This window comes from Mastomys coucha, unplaced genomic scaffold, assembly GCF_008632895.1.
Source record: "Mastomys coucha isolate ucsf_1 unplaced genomic scaffold, UCSF_Mcou_1 pScaffold1, whole genome shotgun sequence".
NCBI lineage: Eukaryota > Metazoa > Chordata > Mammalia > Rodentia > Muridae > Mastomys > Mastomys coucha.
The window spans coordinates 80,133,794-80,143,218 of NW_022196891.1; the positions used below are offsets into that span (position 1 = coordinate 80,133,794).

The 9,425-nt window shown below is 41.7% G+C and overlaps 1 protein-coding gene across 3 annotated transcripts in view; it reads right to left on the reverse strand.

Moving 5' to 3' along the window:
• Nucleotides 1-9,425, reverse strand: part of Disp1 (dispatched RND transporter family member 1) — a 164,411-nt gene that overhangs the window by 93,483 nt on the left and 61,503 nt on the right. For all 3 annotated transcript variants that reach the window (XM_031337436.1, XM_031337425.1, XM_031337430.1), the window contains exon 3: nucleotides 450-577. The gene's annotated coding sequence lies outside the window, so the exon portion shown is untranslated. The remainder of the gene's footprint in view (nucleotides 1-449; nucleotides 578-9,425) is intronic.

Genomic DNA, 9,425 nt, shown 5'->3' on the forward strand with positions numbered 1-9,425 from the left:
GTGTTCTGCCCAGTGAGTATGAGTAATTAATGTGTTCTGCCCAGTGAGTGTGAGTAATTAATGTGTTCCCTTTATGTGCCAAAACCCAAGGATGTACACCTAACGTCTTTACACACAAAACCGTATCGTTAACACTAAAAAGCAGACCCTGCTTTTCTCTAAATTAACTAAGATTACAGAAGTTGCCTTAGAGGTCTGTCAAAGAGGCTGATATGCCTTTAAGCCCAGCACTCAGGAGGCAGAGGCAGGAGGATCTCTCTGAGCTCAAGGACAGCCTGGTCCATATAGAGAGCTCCAGGCTACTCAGGGATACACAGTGAGACTGGTATTTAAAGAATTAGGGAAGACATTTGAAACTTGCTCTCAAAAGTAAGTGAATTACACAACATGTAACATTGTGTTTTTATAATAGAGTTTTTGCCATGATGTAGCGAGTGATCAAGCCCTACCTTCCACATGGATGGACACCGTGGCTGGAGCGTCACATGATTCACCTTACTGCCAATCCCAGAGTACAGCTCATCTCTACAGGTCCTCAGTCTGGAGTCTTCTGCGGCCACTGAAGCTCGGGGCCAACCTACGAATCACAAGACTGCTGGTTAGATGCAGATAAGTCCTGGAAGGTGACCAAATGTGCCAGAGAATGTGAACAAACAACTTAGAAAGTTAGTAAAGTTAGTTCACAACAGCTTACTCAAAACAAAACTTTGTTCCAATCCTAACACTGGGATACAGATGGCTGGTGCCAGCAAACCTGAGAAAATGTTGTTGTACCCCAGAGCACTGGGAGGCCTCTCTGAAGGACAGTCACAGCTACCAACAAACTTCAATGGACCTTTTCAAATCCTTCATCTAAACCCATTGCCACTGGAGTTTACTTCATGACTAAACCTAAAACCTCATTAAAATAGTGTATACAAGAATGTATAAGGGGCTGGAGAGATGGCTCCAGGGTTAAGAGCACCGACTGTTCTTCCAGAGGTCCTGAGTTCAATTCCTAGCAACCACATGGTGACTCACAACCATCTGTAATGGCACCGGATGCCCTCTTCTGGTGTGTCTGAAGACAGCTACAGTGTACTCATATACATAAAATAAATAAATCTTTAAAAAAAGAGGATATAGCCGGGCGGTGGTGGCACACGCCTTTAATCCCAGCACTTGGGAGGCAGAGGCAGGCGGATTTCTGAGTTCGAGGCCAGCCTGGTCTACAGAGTGAGTTCCAGGACAGCCAGAGCTACACAGAGAAACCCTGTCTCAAAAAACCAAAAAAGAAAAAAAGAAAAAAAAAAAAAAGAGGATATATGTTGCAGCATTCTTTATTTAGCCAAAAAGAAAAAGGGTCGGGATGGAAGGAGAGATGGGGAGAAGGAAATACAGAGAAGCCTCCGTCAACAGGGCGCTAGTGACAGAAGCTAAGACTAGGAAAGCCTTCTCCTGTGTGTTCCCCCAGACAGACAGACAGACACACACACACACAGGGCGCTAGTGATAGAAGCTAAGACTAGGAAAGCCTCCACCTGTGTGTTCCCCTGAGACAGACAGACAGACAGACACACACACACACACACACACACACAGGGCGCTAGTGATAGAAGCTAAGACTAGGAAAGCCTCCACCTGTGTGTTCCCCTGAGACAGACAGACAGACAGACAGACAGACACACACACACACACACAGGGCACTAGTGATAGAAGCTAAGATCTAGGAAAACCTTCTCCTGTGTGTTCCCCTGAGACAGACAGACATACACACACACACACACACACACACACACACACACTACCCCACCCACCCCACACAGGGTACTTGCCATGTTTCTGCCTCAGCCACACGGTGGGGTATTTCCTCATACTTCTGCTCTGGTTGGGGAGGTGAGGGAGAGATGGGATGGGGGATCTGTTACGGCTGTCTGCTTCATCTGAAGCTAGTTCTCACCATGTAGCTTAGGCTGCCCAGGACCTCCTGAGCCCAGATCAACAAGGTGGATCTCTGGCTTCCATTTTTAAACTAGTAGTTTAAGAGAGTGACCCTTCCCCCCCACACACACCCATTCTCATTTTTCACAACAGTCCACTAGGTCCTTAACATTCTCTAAATATGACCAACAGAATTTGGGTTTTGTTCTTTTATAAAACTATTTTTAAAGTCCAGATTAACAGACTCTCTTTTTTGCTGACTGAAGGAATACAAACTCACAGAATGGGAAATAAGAGAAAGGCAGGATCTGCCTACGTGAGCCACCAATGGCCAAGAACTCACAGACCATGTAGAATCCAGAGCCTCAGGTATGGCTCACCCTGTGCAAGTATGGTCTGAACCCAGTAAAGGACAAAGAACAAAAGACTTATGTTACTCATTAAGCACTTCTATGGAAGTAGGGTGTGAGTATCATTGACCCGCTCAGTGATGAGTAATAGTCCGAGACAATGGCACCCAGCTAGAGGACTGTTAAACCTCTTGTTATCGGCTCACTATTCTAGACATCCACTCTGCTGGTAAAAACACTGGTATTATAAAATGACTCACGGCTATAGAAGAAAAACACATGTGGTAGTTAACAGGCAAAACGGATCAACAGAGGGGCAAACATCAAGGAGACTCCATTTCAAACGAGGTGAAAATTAAGGCCAATGCCAAAGCTCTTCTCTGACCAAGTATGCTATAGTGTGTGTGTCCATAGTGCAAATATACAAACACAGACACACCTTACACATATACAAATGTACCATAATGTATGTGCACATGTGGAAATATACACAGAGGCACACACACATACACACATGCCATACACAAATGTACTATAGTGTGTGTGCACCTGTGCAAATATAAAAACACAGACACACCTCATACAGACACACATCATTCACAACAACACTAAATATTTGCTCTGTGTTAGACACTATACTAAGAATTTTAAATAGATTATACCCTTTAATTATCATGACAACCCAAAGAAACAGATATAATCAATAAATATCCTATTATCCATCTGAAGATGTCTTTCGCCTGCCATTTCTGGAATTTTCCTGGCTGTTTTCACATATTCCTTTTCTAGAAAAATATTTAAATCATAAACAAATCCTCAGATTTAGTAGCAAGAACACATCTTGTTGGCAGGGGCCTGCCAAGCACAGAGACCAGATCTGTGTCTCTGCACTCGGGAGGCCTGAGGCAAGAGGACTGCCAGGAATGCAGGCTAGGACACACAAGACACCATCTCCACAAAACAACAAGATAGGCCGAAAGCAAGAATCAGGCAGGCTTTTAGCAGGCCTCTAAGAAATGTTTGTAGGAGCTACTTCTAATTACAAAGGCACCAGCCACTTTCCTTTGCTCTTTAAGCTCCAAAAGGAAAAAGAGAAAACTTTCAAAATAATTCACAGCATATTTTAGGTTTAATATCCATAAGGTCTATGCAGAAACCATGCAGGTGCACATTCCGCCTTAAATGAGGACAGCATTTTACAAGGAGAGAGTACTAGATATTGTGTATGGCGTGTGTGTATGTGTGTGTGCCCCTTGTGATGCAAGGCCCAACATGCTACGTGATCTAGCAGCTGCGCTGCGCTCCAAGTCAGGAATTCCCCACAGCAGCAGCCAACCAGAGAAACCCAATTCTCAATTAAAACTCAATAGTAGCAAGACAGGGAAGAGGTGGGCAGGACTCCTCATGGAGGTTAACTTTAACAAGTTCATTTAAAAGCTAGGAAAGATTCAGAGCATCTCAAACCTGTTGTGTAGCCCTGGTGACCTAGGCTGAACCGTAGACCACGGAAAGGTAGAAAAGAGCTGACTCCATTGACATTGCCTTCTGATCTCCACATGGAGTACACAATATGGTATGTGTACTGCCTCCCACATACACATCATGTACACCCAAAATAATAACTAAATGTTAATACAGCATTTAATTGCAAGACCTGGTTGATGCTACTGCAGTGAAAAATAACAGCGTATAAGAAGTTAATTATGAAACACATGCCTCATCCAGGAAAGAAACAGTATTTTGTTTCTCACCCCAAGCACAAATTATCACTTGTGTTTTCCTCAGTTTTTAAATTGCCTGGTTTTAATTTTTTCTATGAAAACAGCTTTGTTGGTGCTATGTAAAACCTGTGACTAACACGCTCCCAGTCAATATTTACAACCCAAAATATTTTTCTTTTATTAGTATCTATGATTTAAATTAAACAAGCAACTTCTTGGGGCCAAGGATCTCCAGTGCTGGAAAATTACAAGAGTATTTTACATTACTAAAGGCTCAAGAGACTCACGACTTAGAAAGCCACATAGAAAATGCATCAGCAATCCATTTCTAGCAGAAAGACTGTTCCGGTTCTAAGTCAATCCAAGAAATTACAAGACTTTATTAGCCTTGATTTTCTATGGAATATATGTACAAAATATTGGTGAATATATTAACTTTAATCTATTTACTGCTAAATATAAGAGATTTCTGAGAAAATATGAAACAGGTTTTAAAGTAAGAGAATCAAACCTATAGGCATTTGCACACTTTCAAGTTAAGAGAGCACATCTGAAACTCTGAGTCCAGAGGACACCGGGGGTTAGAAATGCCAGAGCACAGTGAACCAGAGGAAAGGTCATCTGGATTTTTCTATAGAAAATACATCATCTGCCATCACTGTTTGAAGCTCAGTCTTAAAACTATGATAAACAAGCTGTTGGGGTGGGGTTGGGGGAGACACTTTCAATCCTAGCACATGAAAACCTGAGGCAGGAGGATGCAAGGAAAGCCAGCCTGGGACACAGAGCAAGACCTTCTTATAAAACCTAAAAATTAAAAAGTTCTTAAGTCTAAAATTCTATAAATGGAGGGGAGAGAAGGGGGGTGTAAGTGGGGGTTGGTGGAGGAGTAATGGAGAGGGGGACATCATTTGAAATGTAAACAAATAAAATGATTAATAAAATTCTGAGTGGATTATCATTTATTTCCACTGTTTAATAAAAGTAATACATGAATGTAACATTAAACGATATGGTTATCCAAGATGAAGTTATTAAAGTTATCTCCTAAACGTTCTCTGGGCTCATTTAATCAATACAAATGCAATCTGTAAACCCAAATGTAGATATACCTACATACATACTACACACACACACTCACTCACACACACACACACACACACACACACACATACGCTAGGCTTTATTCTTCTTTTAAGAAGTAATCTTTCCTTCCTGGCTATGCCTTCCTTCAATCCACAAGAGCAGAGCTAACCCAATGTGGGCAGTCCCTGTGAGGTATCACATGGTACCGAGACACACCATTATTCTCTCCACATCATTCTTCCTGCCCTGAGAGCAGCCCAGACCCATCAGGTGTGTGCTCCAACCCTGACTGCCTAGGACTCCTCCTCTCCTTAGGCCATCTTCTCACTATCAGATCCTCTTGAACAGACAAAGAGACCAAGCACTTGGGAGGGAAGAAAAGCCCAGCGTAACTGATTGGTGACCCTGCCCGTCCCGCCCTGCCCCGCCCTGCCCTGTCTTATCATCTATCACTGCCTAGATACACCTGCACCAAAACTCTGACTTCTTACTTTATCTGCCAGTTAGAGATAAATTATTCACCTGGACCAGAGACCATAAAACCCAGGCTCCACCTCCAGTCTTGCCACCACTATTTATGAGGCATTGACAAGCTCCTCAAACGCTCAGAAGCCCATTTCTTTCTCTAAATAATGAACTCCTTAGAAGATAGTTTCCCAAGTCCCTTCACACTCAAGTCCGTGACACTACATTCTGTCCAATAAACGAAGTTATGGCAGCCCTCGGCAGAGAAGTTATCAGCAAGTTTTAAAAGAACAACATAAAAGGAACAAAATTAGCTCAAGAAAGCAACTGTTCAAACACCTCCATGAGAACATTATAATTGGCGGACTCCAGACATGAATACACAAAAACAACTATCAATGGTCAAGCCACTGAGGCAGTGCATATAAAAAGTTCACATTATTGGTTTTGGCTTAGTTACAACTATTGTACAGCTTGAGAATAAGTCGTTTCAAAGATATAGCAAGTGATAAATGAACACAAAACACTCTGGGCTCTGCTTCTGTCTCAGGTTCCATCTCCAGACTTAGCTTCTGCATCTATAAAATGAGCAGTCAGCTGTGCGAGAGAAGAATCCATCTTTAAGTTAAAGACATAATAATAAAAGAAAAGTCAGACAAAAGCTCCTGAGACCCATCCCTTCCCTGCACAGACCTTTGCTGTACACCCACTGTGTGCCAAATTCTGCTCTGCTCAGGGATACAACTGTGACACGGGAGCCAGCCTCTTCCATCACCAGGTGGCACTGGGGCTCTGCGCCTCGCGATGCTTTCTAACTCTCCCTGGCCTTTGATAATGTGAGTAAATGTAAAGTTTGTTATGTACCTTTAAAGTAAATACTTTGCTGCACTTGTAACTGGAAATGCAGAACAAACATTGGTTCTCACTTTAACTGACAAAGCAGCTCCCTCTGAGGTCAACCCTGAGCCTCAGTGGCCATAGCAGAATGTGGCACCTTCCCACCCCTCTTCTGGGTTGTAAACCAACTGGGACAGTGACGCGGAATGGTAAGTGGCTAGAAGTACAAAGATGTGTTTGGAACTACATCCAGGAGAGAGTGCTGTCAAGCGGAGAGCGCGTGGGTCAATCAGCAATACAGAGCCAGTGTTTGAACAATGCGTGATTACGGAAACAAACCAAAATAAGGAGAGGGGACTTAGGGTATGACAATAACACCTTGTCCCACAGAACATGATTACTTCCAAATGTCTACACTTCAAAGGCTTGAATATATAGAACTTGGCTCTCAAGTTTACTCTAAAACAAAAGACTATTTATATAAATTGCCAGTTCAGTTTTTTTTTTAATTTTTAAAACAACAAAAGCCTCTAAGACTAGCGTGTTTGGGAGATTCTGATCTTCCCATTCAGCTATAAAAGTCCCACGCCCTCTAAGTGTGGAGACAATAGCCTAAAACAAATATGCCCTCCTGGGTTAAAAAAAAAAAAGCCACAGCAAAGGAAACTTTCTTCTAAACAAAAACAATTCCCAGTTATGCCACGCAACAGCCTTCCTTATTTGCCTGACAGTATGAGAAACCCACCTTGGGCACTGGTACCAGAAGCCACAGTGCCAACTGACACACGTGAGGCAGATAAACCAAAGACTGAAACCAGTAAAGGTCATTTTAAAAGCACATTTCTAAGAATAAAATATGAGCTATGAGCACCGGGTGCAGTTTTAATTACATCAGAGAAAAACACCACATTTTCTGAAGGCATAAGGGGGAGAAAAACAAAAACAATAAGTTCCTTCCAGAGGCACCATTACTAATGGCTGTCCTAAACTGTCAGCCATGGAGGACACAGGGGAAGGAGACCTACTGTGTCCATGGAGGACGCAGGGGAAGGAGACCTACTGTGTCCATGGAGGATGCAGGGGAAGGAGACCTGCTGTGTCCATGGAGGACGCAGGGGAAGGAGACCTACTGTGTCCATGGAAGACGCAGGGGAAGGAGACCTACTGTGTCCATGGAAAATGCAGGGGAAGGAGACCTACTGTGTCCATGAAGGACGCAGGGGAAGGAGACCTACTGTTTGCCCCAGAGGATGCAGGGTTAATACTATAATTTGGAAATGAGTCTTAAGGTTATCAAAACTTCCTGGTCCCCAGCTCCTAACCTACCCCAGCATGCTTGTTTCCAGCAGCCACCAGGAACAGCAGTGATAGAGGATCTCTCGGGCAGCAGGAGGCACAGGAAGGGTCTTGGGTGAGGAATATATTTTACACCGCTACAGCTGACAGGTGTGAAAAACGAGCCAGACAAAGCCTGCAAGCTAATTTTGTAATTAGAAATGCTGAAATCTGTTCAGCTGCCTACAACCAAGGAGTTTTAAAACAAAGGAGCTATTTTTCTAACTGAGCAATTTTAAGTTATGACTTTTTCTTATTGGAAAAAAAAGCTAGATGTTAATAGTTCACAGCAATTGAATAATTTATCAGACTCATACTCTAAACATTAAAAAGCAAGAATATTCACAGTTATATAGCACATAGTCAAAGTAAAAACTGAAGATTCTACTTCTAATCCCCAGCAAACACAGAGCACACAGTGAAAGTGCCTAACACTCTAACTATATTAACTCCTTCACTCAAACGTATCACTTAATGCCAAAGCAGGGGTCCTAGTTGGGACAGAAAATAATGCTAGACAGCTGAGTTCTTCACTGTTCAAAATGAGTACTGAGCATTGCACAGTGACAGTAATCAATGTAATTAGCTGATGTAATTAATGTAGACAGAATGCACACACACATGCACTCTTAGCTTGGTTCCTAAACATGAGACTGAGAAGATCTCTAACAAATGACATGCTAGTAGCAATATCACACACAACACTCAAGTCCTGGTTTTAAAATACCATTTTCCACAAAAAGGAGCCAGGGTACCTTAAAGAAAGGTCTGGGTCTAGAGTCAAGGTGGAAAGGACAAAAGAATTTGAGTATCTTACTCTAACAGACAGATAATGACGACTGAATAGATGGTGACAAGCCATCAGAGGACAGAAGCTATTTGCAAGGGCTCCCACTAGCTGGACCTCACTAATTTAAGCATCAAGACATTTAATGCTGGTAATAAATTAACAACAATATAGAATAGTATAAATTATTTTATATGTTTATAATAAATACAATACACTATATACATGTAATTATTATGATAGATATAATAAAGTACTTATATAATTATTATATACCTATAAATCATACAAATATATGTGATATAGATAATAATTTAATAAATATTATATATTAATGTGCTGATAGATATAACTCACATTATATTATATAAGTATAATGTGAAATATATTTTAATATATTAAATATATTAATACTATATAACCTATTGAATAAAATAAGAATCTGTGAGTTCAAAGTAATATCAATAAAGCCTAAAGAAGGAAGCCTTCCTTATTCTGGTAACACCAATCAATCTGAAAGGAGACAACAGGCTTCTAAAGAGGAACATGCCAGTTTAACTCACACAGGAACCACAAGGGACAAACCTGTCACTGGGAAAGCTTCTGTGCATCCTAGCTAAGAGAACAATAGCACTCTCTTGGGGTTCTCTCACTACTAACAGATCACGTGCCCGCTGACACAATGGCCTGGAGGAAAGTATCCCCGCTACAATTTTCCACAGAACTGCAAAACCCTTAATCTCATTAAAGTGTTCATTATACAAACCCAAACAGAGAAATAGTTCTCAGAATAACTGTTCCAAATTCTTCAAAAAATATAAAAGTCAAGAAAGACAGCTAAAGAAGTGAGGCAGACTTGAAAGACCCCCAGAACTGGGGAGATCCTTACTCAAGTCTCGGGATGACGGGACCACCCAATGACTC